Here is a 13523-nt window from a genome sequence, read left to right as displayed (position 1 = left end):
AGCACATCAATCGAATTCTCCTTCATAACAAAATGAAGTGCCTGGGACTTCCCTGGTGGCGCAGTGGTTAAGAATCCACCTGCCAATGCAGGGGACACAGGTTCGATCCCTGGTCCAGGAAGATCTCACAGACTACAGAGCAACTAAGCCTGCGAGCCACAGCTACTGAGTCCACATGCCACAACTACTGAAGCCCCTAGAGCCCATGTTCCGCAACAAGAGAAGCCACAGCAATGAGACGCCTGCGCACTACAACGAAGAGTAGCCCCTGCTCGCCACCACTAAAGAAAGCCCGTGCACAGCAACGAAGACACAAAGCAGCCAAAAATAAATAAATAATACATTTATTTTAAAAAAATGAAGCGCCTTGTATATGAGAAAATGTGACAGAACTGATACATCTTGCTTCAGATTCTTTTTTTTTTTTCAACTAAAATCCATATAACTATATAATCTGGGAAACTGGGGTTGCCTCATAAAATGTATGGGTTGACATACACAGTGGTACAGAGAATTACTTCAAAGGTAGTTTTCTGTAGTTCATCATTTACCTGAAACAGAGATGTTTTTAGTTTGTCCCACTGGAGTCGGGCCTCGTTATCGTATCAAGTGTTTTCGTCTTCATTTTGGAGAAAGGAACTATTCACATGGTGCTAGGCCCTTGTGGTGGCATACACACATCATTTCCCCCTTCTTCCCAATTTCTGTCGGGGTAGCCCTGAGCCCACTTCCACGACTTCCTTCATAACGAGTGGATGCCAGCTCACCCAGTTTCCTTGGCCGAAGAGATGTAAGAGGAGGTCTTCTGAAAAGTTTCTCGGATGAAAAGACATGATCCACCTGAAACCACCCCTCTTCACTGCTTCTTCCCACTTTGAACACTGAAATGATTCCTGAAGTTGCAGCAGCCATCTTGAGAATACAAAGCAACAAGCATGAGGATGAAAACAGATGGCAAAGAGAAAAAGGTAAAGCTTGCGTCTTTTATGGTATCTATATCAATAAGGATAGTCACTAGCTAGCTATGCAGCAACAAGGTTCTGTTCCGTTCGGCTGACATCTGATATGTCACCAGTCACCCTGGTAGGGTAAAGGGAACATGGCAGAACACTAACTCTTAAAGACTTCTGCTCAGAAGTAGCACAGGTCGTATCTGCTCAGGGAAGGTCCGTGCTCTCTGGGATCACTTCCCAAGTTAAGCACATGCAGGAAGGGCTGTATTTTCTAGTGAACCTAGACTACGATAGCATGCTCAGGATTCCAAATTTTCTTCCTGTAACCAATTTAGAGTCTTTGAAGAATTTTGAACAGAAAAGTGACATAATCATTTTTGCAAATAAGAACAGTCATTTTGATCATAGTGTGAAGGAAGAATTACAGAAGTCAAGGCTGATGTTAGAAAAGCCAGCCAGCAGAGAAATTCAATAAGCTGGATAACAAATGATTAAACTCCAGCAATGAAACTGGAGAGAAAAAAAAAAGTGAAATGAGAGAATAGGGATTGTGAAATGAATGGTGAAAACTTTATAAATACTGTGAAGTAGGAGAGGTAAGCTTTTGTTATCACATGACTTGTAGGTGCTAGAATGGCTATGGGAAAAATATCACCCATTTTATTTTACTGTGCTGTGACACACGGTGTATATCACTTCTCAAAGTGCAGAGACATGACAAAATCCAGCAAGACTGAAGCACCTGCTTCTCAAGAAACTCCATGAAATTAGTACCCATTTTTCTGGCATGATTTAAACATAGACTTTGTGGAGATAAACTGAGATCTCCAGAAAACCCCTTAAAATTGGCTCTATAATGAAACTATGCTCATTCCAATTTTTAAAGCATTTTCCCTATTAAGTAAGTTTTTTATCTGTTTACTTTTTAGTGCCAAATATTATATGAGGAATATAACTTTCAATTTCATTTCGCTTGTTAAGAAACTGGACGGTAATAGAGTGATCATGGTTTAAACATAACACTGTGTGTGTAGACTGACATGTGCAAATAAGAGTTGCAAGCTCAAAATGCCTGATTCAAAAGCAGCCCAATCAGTAAGGACATGATAAATGTACAAAGCAAGTCCATTATAGTGGTTGTTTGGGTCACTGGGCAAAAAGAAGAAGAAAAGAGACAAAAGAACCTGGGCTAACAAGTAACTGCTGCTCATTAAATCTGACTGAAATCAATAAGTGATGTCCCTTCCATTCACCCACACCAAGCAAGGGTACACTGGAAATAAATGAAAGCCTCTTCTGCTTAATGTAACAGGAAAAATACATTAAATGGAATTTTTAATGTGAATGAATGCTATTTCTTGCTAATAATCTCTTTTCATTTTGGTAGAAACAGCCAAATCTCTAAATAATATTGAAAAGTCTGACAAGAAAACTTAATTATAAAACATGTGGAATTTTAGTGATGGATACAGTGTAATGCTAGCTGACCTTTACATTCCTTGATTATATTGAATTAATAGCCTCAGTGCTGATGGTAATTACTTAGAATGGCATAGTAGAAAGGCCATTGTGTTACATAAAATCTCCATGGAAATGGAAACCCACTAGTTTATCTTTTTTAATGCTATGAGGGCATTAATTTGTCTCTGTAAACACAATCCCATTCAATAAACTCTGACTTTATTTGAGTAGATAAGTCTCTCTCCCAAGACATTTACTTTTCTGCTACCAACACAACCCCCTCTGCTGAGCCCCTGACTCTTAACCTTGAGGGACAATAAACAATGTTGACGGGCAACCAGATATGAACCGGTGTGCTTTATATCTGAGCCAGAGGTCTACAAAATACTACCTGAGAGCCAAATCTATAATCTGTTCTTGTAAATAAAGTTTTATTGGAACGCAGCCATGCCTGCTATTAGCATATGGTCTACGGCTGCTTCTATACTACAGAAGTAGAGTTGAGTAGTTATGACAAAGAGCATATAGTCCATAAAATCTAAAATATTTATCTCCTGGCTCTTTACGGAAAAAGTTCTACTACCTTGTAATCTTCACTAATCATTTAAAATCAACACTGATTGCCCTCACTTGTGATCATTAAAGTAGCTCCCAAGATGATAGCAGGATTTTGGCAACATGCAAAGTGCTCTTTTCTTGAATTCTAAGGCTCTTCTCAAATCTTCAGACTTGAACATAGGTAAGAGGTATCCATTATTAAGAAGTGGAAACTCAGAACCTCCACAATCTGAAGCATCACTGTGGGAAAACGATGATTTTTATTCCCCCAAATTCCTATTTTTTTCCTTCTTATTTTATCCACACTTCTGCTCATCTTTCCACCAGCGATACCATTATGGTAGAGCAGATTATGAGAAAAGAAGCAATTTTTCAGACTATAGATTTTAAAACATATGGCTACCTCATATAAAAATTAAAGTCAATCTATCCAAAGGAAACATGATTTCATTAAACCCTTTGTACCTCCTCTACAGAAAGAACTGCAATGAAATTACTATGTAAATAAGTGCCATTAGCCAAAGGGTGGTAAGTATATCTGGAGAACAAATTGTAGGATCAACCTATTAGAGGAATTATGGATCCCTATGGAGAGTGCTGGGAAGAAACTAATCCTGCTTCTTGCTGTGTGCTAAAGAATCACCCAGTGCCAGAGGGAGTTTAACTAGGGCTGGCATGGGACGAGGAATCTGCATTTTAAACCAATTAACCAGGTTCTAATGAAGATAATTCTTGAATCACACATTAAGAAACACAAGGTTCATTTTCTCCACTGGTATTATACATTTATAAACCCTACCTAACAATAGTCATTTTTTAAATTATAAAAGCAGAGTAAGAAAATTCAGTTTTAAAAGACTTGGTAAGATAAATAGGATTTTTTTAGACAAGATATTTTAAATGACTAAGAAATCTTAAAAACTTCGTAGATTTAAAACATTACAAATCTCTTCTCCCAGTATGCCATCTATCTCTTAACTTTGTCCATGTTATCCCTTTTTGAACAGAAATATTTTATTTGGAATTAATTCAATTCATCTATTTCTTTTTCTTATGGTTAATGCTTTGAAAATTTAAGTTTTTCTTTATAATCTAGGAGACCGTTTTTTCATATTAACTATTGTTGTTTTACCTTTCACAATCAGGTTTAACCCAACTAGAGATCCCCCTCATGCTTGGTAGGAAAGAAGTTTTGTGTGTGTATGTGTGTGTGTGTTTACAAAGAGTTAGACAGTTTCTTTATAATACATCCATTTCCCATTGATTTGTGATGGTATCCTTGGGGCCTGTGTGTATGTGTCCACAAATTACCTGTATATAAAGAAGAGCTCCATCCAGATAAAGTAAAAATAACAGAAGAAAAGGAAAAAAGTTTTGTTCTAGAATTCTCAAGGAGAAAAGCAAGGAATAACACCCATAAAATAGAAGAAATTGTGAAGTATGCATTCAGAAATCAAATAAGAAATAGATCTGAAAAAAAAAAAACAATTAAAATCATTGATTTAAAGTACTGTTAATTTTTTAAAAAATTTAAAAATATTGGAGTTATCAAAGTATTATTTTTAAATGGAGACAAAAATTTAATACAACCAAAACAATGTGAAAATTAAAGATAGAAATTAAAAAGTAAAAAGCCAAAACAGAGAAACGGAAAGGGGGAGCAACAGTTTGAAGATTGCTCTCAGGAGACATTTCTGAGGCTCATAGGGAATCCCCTGGAGCACTTAGCAGCCCAGATTCTTTCTTTCAATTGTCTTTCTCACTTGGAAGTTCACAACCCATCCCAGTACCCAGATTTCCTATTTTAGTACCAAGCAAGCTGGTCTGTCCACACTTGCAGCTGAAACACCAATCCTCCCCACATATCATGTGTGCACATGCTCACACACATCCCCATAACAAATACATTCATAATAAGGAGGGTCCTTATCATGTGTTTTCTGAGTTTCTTGAGGATTTCCTGACTGTGACAAGAGCAGGTGCTGAGTTAGAAAATTCTCAAGACTTCAGGATTACCTTCAAGTCATTATAATTTTGGAACTTGATATCTTTCACCATACCTGGTTCAGATTAGCACATCAGAAAGACTTTGCCAAAAGTGGGTATGAAGGAAAATATGTATTTGTTTTGAACTTCTGGGTACAAATAGCCAGGAAATGCTTGCCTTGATAGGAAGCTGGCTGCTGGTGCATTCCTGATTGGGGTTGCCTTTTCTATAAGAGTGGAATTGGTGACTCACTCCTCTGTTCCACTATGGCCTTTTTTTGTATTCCTAATTTAGTCCCTATAAAAACACTTTAGGAGAATATTTCCTTGTCTGTCTCTCTCTCTAGGCTCTGAGCTAATAGTGAGCAGGGATGGTATCTTTTTCATCTTTACTTCCCCATCACCTTCCATAGATATAAAGAAATTCTTCGTAACTTTTGATAAAAGAATGAATTCAAGAATCTATAAAATGCTTTTTATGTAATAGTTTAGTAGAGCCTCAGGCTATGGAATTTATGCCGTTGCAATCACTGAGAAGAAATCTGCAGAAAAAAATAAAAGAAGACCAAAGAGTATTCCTAAGGGGAGCCACATTTAAGGCACAAGAGAAAGAGGCACCAACTAAAAAGACATAAAAACAGAAATATGAAAGTTATTGTAATAAAAATCATGATACTTTCTGGCTTCCAGAATGAGGAGGTGATTGATGATTTCGATCAAAATTGTAAAATTAGCAAGAGGCTTTAGTGAAACCAGAAGATTGTGTATGATTCCACTACTTAGATTCATTCTTCATTTTTTTAAATTAATTAATTAATTTACTCATTTATTTACTGGCTGCATTGGGTCTTCATTGCTGTGCATGGGCTTTCTCTAGTTGCAGCAAGCGAGGGCTACTGTTCGTTGCAGTGCATGGGCTTCTCATTGCGGTGGCTTCTCTTGTTGCGGAGCATGGGCTCTAGGAGAGTGGGCTTCAGTAGTTGTGGCTTGCAGGCTCTAGAGCACAGGCTCAGTAGTTGTGGCGCACGGGCTTAGTTGCTCTGCAGCATGTGAGATCTTCCTGAACCAGGGCTCGAACCCGTGTCCCCTGCATTGACAAGCAGATTCTTAACCACTGTACCACCAGGGAAGTCCCCATTCTTCACTCTTAAGATAAAATTTTCTAAAGTCAGTAAAAAACCTATGTATTTAGTGCTGTATCTTACAATACTCTAAACAATGGATGTTTATATCATGGTATTAGACAAGGTATAATCTCCCCAGATGCAATGAGTATATAAATATTTCCCTATAATAATCAAAACCCACATACGTCTCTAAGTATAACACATAGAAGAAAACTACATGCAATAGAAACTCAATAAATTACCTTTATGGTGATTAACATAGTCACCAGAAAACAATTTCAATTTTGTCTATAATAGTAAGTATAGATTTTAAAAGAATATCCTTTTTATTATAGCCATAGCAATTTTTGAAATGGTGAAATACTCAAATTTAACCCGTTTACCCTATAATAACTTCATAAATGTTCTTTTTTTTCTTCCTTTTCTTTATCATTTCTTCTGAAAACAATTTTACATAATTTAGAGTTTTAAAATATCATGTTAAAAGTATTCTGGTGTATGAGAACCCTGGCAGCAGCAACATCTTTAGTGCTGATTCACTTTTATTTTTAAATTAAAGGTTGTTCTTCCTTTAAATTATTGGTGTTGAGACATTAATGATAATGTTGATTTTCATGATCTATGGAGTCTTGCCACATGCTGGGCAAGGCACCAAACATTCAAATGAAACACTGTTCCTCAATAGCTTTGACTACAAACTGTGGTTCTAATCCTAGTCTTTTGGGAGGGAAGGGGGAGGGTGGGTGGAGAGAGCCATGACTGACATTAAGTACAAAGTGGCAAAATCTAAGAGCCAAATGTTTTTAAATTGAAAGCATTTTCATTGGCTTCAAATCATTGATATTAAATAAATAATACTACTCCTGGGGCACTAAAGGTAGCTTTTAAATTATTGTTTCTTATACACAATAAAATGAATATCACATCCTAAAGAGGCACATCTCTGGATTATAAACACGGGTTATGAGTTATGGAATAAAATAAGGATGAGGGAAATTAATTTATGGTGTTTATTCAAAGTTGAATAATGGCTTTCTCTCAAGAGATGAATGTATCAACATTTAAAGAATGAATTTAAATACTTCAATTTGAAAATTGTACTAATGTAAGAAATTACTTAAAAATCATCAGTATCTTTGTAATACTAGCAGAGATCATATCGTCTATGTGTCAAACTGACAGTGTTCTTTTACAAATAAAGCAAACTAATGATATATTTTTCTTCGAAAATGATTAAAACACGGAGCTTGAGATATCCAAAGTGTTTACTAGATGCCCACAGAAGACTTTTGTAAGCAGAACAGAGTGACTCATTCCCTGCGTATTCTAGGAAACCAAGGTTTTTTTTTTTTTTTTTTTTTTTTTTTTGGGGGTACACCAGGTTCAATCAACTGTTTTTATACACATATCCCCGTATTCCCTCCCTTCCTTGACGCCCCCCCCTCGAGTCCCCCCCACCCTCCCTGCCCCAGTCCTCTAAGGCATCTTCCATCATCGAGTTGGACTCCCTTTGTTATACAACAACTAGGAAACCAAGGTTTTATCACTTAGTATCACCATTTGAAAAGTAAGCAATTATCTTACAGGGAAACGCAGATCTTCACAAATAAGGTTTAAAAGGTCCAAGGATTAACTAGTAATATGCATAAATACTGGGCGGGGAGGGGAGGAGGTGGGCAGAGAAGAAATTGCAGGAAGCGCTCTTTGGGGAAAATAATGACAAGCAAAGGAACAGTAAGAGCTAAAATAATACCTACATAGGAAAAATAATGTTAGAGCAACCAGGAAACCACTCAATCAATACGTATGCTGAAGGCGACAAGGAATACACCATGCAGATAACCCTGATACAGGACTGTTCTTGGTAATTTCCATTTCCCATTAAATGAGCTCTTCTATTAAGAAATATTTCAAATTCACAAATTGTATTCAGGAGTATCATGGACTAAATGTTTGTGTTTTCCCTAAATTCATATGTTGAAATCGTAACACGCAGTGTGATGGTATTAGGAGGTAGACTTCGAGGCGTGATTATATCATGAGGGTAGAGTTCCCATGAATGGGGTTTGTGCCCTTATAGAAAAGACACAGACCCCAGAGAGTGTTCCCTCTCTCTCTGTGTCTCTCTCTCTTTTCCTCCCTCCTTCTCCCTCTCCACGCCACCACACTGAGTGAGATCTTATTATACAAATGTTGGTTCACTAAATCACCCAGGACAGTCTTAGAAAGCATATTTTATGAAGTACTTATTCTTCATTGACTTTTAGCGAACAAACTGAAAATATAAGGGCATACTTCAAAAAGCTTTATTTCTTCAGATGGTATTTATAAATTTTAAAAATGGCAGCTAACACGTGGGTTCCCTGAGAAGTCATGCATACTATTTAAGAGCCTAGACTGAAGCCACTCTCCACGTTTACTGACTCCTTCATATTATTATCCATCAGGCCCTGGGCAGGATCTCCCATCTTTTGAGCACTTTTGTGCAAGTAGTGTTCTAAGTGTTTTCCATCAATTAACACATTTTAAGAGATGAGGCAGTTGAGGCACAGGAAGATGAATGAATCTGCCCAAGGACACCCAGCTAAGGAAATATAGAGCTGGAATTCCAATTAAGAACACTTGACTCTAAGCCCAAACTTGGTTTAAATGCTACACTATAACTTTCACTTTAGTGCCTTGGCTACGATAATTATTTAGAAATGAATGATTTAGAAATGGGCAAAGAGCCAATTTTCCTTAAACAGGGACAGGTCTGCTGAAGGGCCATGGCCCTCTCCATCCGGGATGTTTCTACTTCTCTATTCTAATAGCCTTATTAGGAGAAAGTCTTGCTGAAGAAAATGCTGCAGTTTGATATCGAAATAAGCCATTAACTCTCATCTCAACAGATTCTCAAAACTGCCTGACAATGTTCTGCTGGTCTCTTTAATGATCTACCACAATTAACAAATCTCTTCTCTCATGGAACCGACATGCATCCCACGCTTGTGCCCCATAAGATGAGGCACTGACGTGAACCTATCTGATGGGATCCCTTCACCTTCTTGATTCCAAGCATTGAGACCTATGGACACAGAATTTGCACATGTGCTATCCTCCTTCCTTTCTAAAACAAGAGATCACCTGTTCTTGCTCCCAAGGCCTATCCCTCCACTAACATTTTGGATCCTACCCCACTGCATTTACTCAGAAAACCTGCATGTTGATTATGCCTTTTCCATCTTGTGTTCTGAAGCTCGTCTCAATAATCTTCCCTCTGTCTGTGCAGCCTCCTCCAATTACCACTTTTTTTTCTCTCCATCCTCAAGAGCCGAACTTCTTGAAAGTGTCATTTGTAATTTTTATCTCCATTTCCTCCCTACCACTAAGTCCTCAGCCCAGGATTCCACAATAACATTCCATGGAAACAGCTTTCGCTAAAATTATCAATAATCTACAAAAGGCTAAGTCAAATCCTGCCTTACTTGATATGTCAGTAGCATTTCACACATCCTGCTTCTGAAACACAAATTTCAATCTTCAGCAGAGAGCTCTCCTGGATTTCCACATCAATGTACCCAGCTGCCTACTTGAAGCCTCTGCTGATGTCTCAAAGGCACATCAAATTGGACTCATGCTTCCTCAAAACCCGTCCCATTACATTTCCTTTTTCAGTGACTGGCTCATGGATCCATATAGGTTTACAAATTATTAATCTACGAGTCCCTCTTCAAGCGTCCCTTTCCTTCAGCTCATCCCAGTTTTCCCATTATTATTGATTTTAGCTCCCAAGTATCTAATTCATTCATATACGGTATATATGCCATCTGCTATAAAACACCCCAGCAGGATACGGGACACACCCTACAATCAAATACATTAATATTTCTACAGTGCAATATTCATTAATATGTCACTAAATGCGATAAATAACAACTGTAAATAGCCTCATGTCAGTTTGTTTCAGGTTTTGTTGCCATTTGAGTTCAGCTAGGTCAGATTTCCTATCAAGTGTGTTATAATTATACCTTTCAGTTATCGGAGCTGAATCTCAAAATTATGGCAAGCAATTGTAAATTTGTGCCACAATTTATCAAGACGTAAAGTGGATAGTAGTTAAGATCACGGACACCAGAGCCAGACTGTTTGGGTTCAATTTCATCTCCACTGCTAACCAGACCTTAGACAAGTGACTTAACCTTTCTGCACCTTAATTTCCTCATCTGTAAAATGGAATGAAACTTTTTTTTTCTTTCCAACCCCAGCCCAGCAGGATGGCTCCCGCAAAGAAGGGTGGCGAGAAGAAGAAGGGCCGGTCCACCATAAAGGAGGTGGTGACCAGAGAATACACTATCAACATTCACAAGCATATCCATGGAGTAGGTTTCAAGAAGTATGCCCCTCGGGCACTCAGAGAAATCCGGAAATTTGCCATGAAGGAGAGGGGGGCTCCAGATGTGCGCATTGACACCAGGCTCAACAAAGCTGTCTGGGCCAAAGGAATAAGGCACGTCCTATACCGTATTCGTGTGCGGTTGTCCAGAAAACGTAATGAAGATGAAGTTTCACCAAACAAGCTCTATACATTGGTTGCCTATGTACCTGTCACCACTTTCAAAAAATCTGCAGACAGTTAATGTGGATGAGAACTAACTGCTGACTGTCCATTAAAGCTATAGAACGGCCAAAAAAAAAAAAAATGGAATGACAAACTATCTACCTCATAGCATTGTTGTGGGGATTAATAAGCTAATGCATGTAAGTTGCTTAGAACAGTTTTTGACACAGAGTTAAGTATTCAATAAGTATTAGCTCCCAGAAAGTTCTTACTATCACAGACAATGATGTAGTTCAATATCCTCCTACTTATGCCATGATGAACACTTCCTAGCCATACGATTATTGGGTCAGAGGAAATGTCATTTAAAATTTGGATAAATTGAAAAAATTGTTCTCCCCAAAACGTCCAATAATTAATGATTAACAGTTATCTCTCAAAAATGATATATGAGTTTACCCTCATCCCAATATCCTTAAAAACACTGGGTCAGCTCAATTTTGGCAAATCTGAAAGGTGAGAAAATATCTCATTTTTATAATTCCTTTACTCACGAGAGATTCCTTTAAAATTCCTTTCATAATAAGAGAACGTATTTCATATATATACTGGCTGTTTGTATCTCTTCATTTTCATGCCTTCTGTTCATTTTAATCATGACATTCCTGAGGTTTCTTTTTTTTAATTGAGGTATAATAGACATAAAATGTATTAGTTTCAGGTATACAATGTAATGATTTGATATCTGTATATATTGTAAAATGATCACCAAAGTCACCAAACTGAGAAACTGAGGTTTCTTCATATTTAAGAAGTCTTACTGAAGAAATAAGAGAAACTAGGTTCTTTCTTTCATATACATATGTATATAAATATGTGTATATATACATATATAAAATATTTTTATGTCATATGTCACCCACATGAATTTCCCACACCTCACTAGCATGAACCTGCGTCAGACTGCCTGCCATGCTTGGTCACTACGTAGGAAACATGGTCTCCTGGTCTCTGTGCAAACACAGTGGTAGATTCAGACTCAACAGCAGGGGCCATCAGTCAGTTATGCTCCCTGCAGCAGGGGAGCTCAGCAGTGTATTTCCATAGCTACACAGCCCACCTTTGTATCTTACAAATCTACTACTTCACGAAGGTTTTGGGAACAGCTCCCCCACAGTTCCTGTGGGTCTCTCTCCCTGAGGAGAATCTTCAAAGGGGAGATTTAGTCAGGTGAACTAGAATTTCATCACTGTGATTAGTCACAGGACCACAGCTGGTACTCATCCTCACCCTCTTCCATTTTCCATTCTAAATTCCCTGCCTCTTCTTCTGTGATCTCAGGAGGTGTGGGGGGCTTGCCTGGTAATGTGATCCAAAACCTCCTTCCTGAGGGGTATAAGCCCTCAGCAGTCATACTTTTCACAGGTCACACTGTTGCAATTTGTCCATTCGTGAGCACCACACATATTCCTTCCTGCCCCATTGTATAAAAGGACCCTGTATCCTCCTCCCACGGATCAGTTGTTAACCGCTGATGGTGATTAACATGATGGTGATTTCTTGCCTCTGGTCCCTGGGCACAAAGAGTCCAAAGTGCCTTGACAGCAGATGAAACTTATAGTTCAATGAGACCCTTGCTGCGTCCCCTGGCAAGAGTAAGCCTCCTTTGGGGACCAAGACCTCCCACCCTGTAGAGTCTGGAGTTGTGGGGACAGGCAGCGCAAAGTCCTCCAGTGGGCCATTGGGAATGATGGCATGTAGGGCCACTCCTGCTTCAATTCCATTGTTCCAGGACCCATGTAGTCTTTGTACTGGGAACACAACATTGGATGGAGTTTTCTGATTTGATGCATATATTATATCCTGAAAAATAGCACCCCATTCTCTTAGAGCATTACCTTTGAAACTGTGCATTTGGAAGGGTTGTTCCAGCATTCTGTGATGATAGATGCATCAGCATTATGTAGTATGGGGTACAACGTGGACCTACTCCACTCCTTCACTGGGAAGTGGATCTCCTGGTCAAATGCTATATTGTGTGGGGTTCAATGCCCCCATGAGCTTTCTAAATCCCCAAGATAGTAGCGCTAGCTGAGGCTCTGCAGGCAAGAAAGGCAAATTCATACTGAGACTATGTGTCTATCCCCATAAAAGCAAACTTCTGGCCATTCCAAGACAGAAGGGCCTAATGTGGTTGATTGTTACCAAGTGGCCTGTTGGTCTCCTTTCAGAATCACGTCATACTGGGGGCTCACCATTGGCCCTTAATTCTTCCAAGCTTTTAAGGACCACCCTAGCAGTGGGTTTGTCTTATCCCCTGTGGTTCCTGACAAAGATTTAAATTCTTTGTCCAAAGAAAATGCCACCAGGTTAATGAATTCCTATACTACATTCCAGCTCCTTGAGCAATCACCCTGAAAATCCAATCCCAAACGTGTTCCCCAGACTTCTGCCTGTACATTACAGCTAAGTTTTATGATTGTTTCTCCCTTATTAGACCCAGCAGCTGGGATTTTCTGGGATTTTATCTTAATTAGCCTGGAAGCCAGGAAAGGAACTAGGAATAGTTCTTAAGAATATACATGTTACCTTACACGGATGAGGCCTCTGCAGAGTCTTCTATAAAAGGGTGGACAAATTTTTCAAGCTCTGAAGATTCTAGAGGATCCACAGAGGCAACTCAGGAGCACCAACCTGGATCTCCCATCCTATGTTTCAGAGTTCCAGGTTTCCAATCCAATAACCTGAACTTAGCATAACTGACCTGTCTTAGATGATGAATATTCAAATGTCTCTAGAGCTTTGTGACTCTATCAAATTTTCATTTTGTTGTGAAGCTGTGCTGCTCTCTTCATAAACATTGGCTCCCCTCACCAACCAAATATTTCTAAATCATCA

At 38.6% G+C, this 13523-nt stretch overlaps 1 pseudogene; it reads left to right on the top strand.

Moving 5' to 3' along the window:
• The first annotated feature begins 10341 nt into the window (after positions 1-10341).
• On the top strand, positions 10342-10720 carry LOC130854047 (60S ribosomal protein L31-like; annotated as a pseudogene).
• The last annotated feature ends 2803 nt before the right edge of the window (positions 10721-13523 follow it).

This window comes from Hippopotamus amphibius, chromosome 5, assembly GCF_030028045.1.
Source record: "Hippopotamus amphibius kiboko isolate mHipAmp2 chromosome 5, mHipAmp2.hap2, whole genome shotgun sequence".
Classification (NCBI taxonomy): domain Eukaryota; kingdom Metazoa; phylum Chordata; class Mammalia; order Artiodactyla; family Hippopotamidae; genus Hippopotamus; species Hippopotamus amphibius.
Note: the sequence above shows the minus strand (reverse complement) of the source record. Positions and strands in the feature narration are given on the sequence as shown.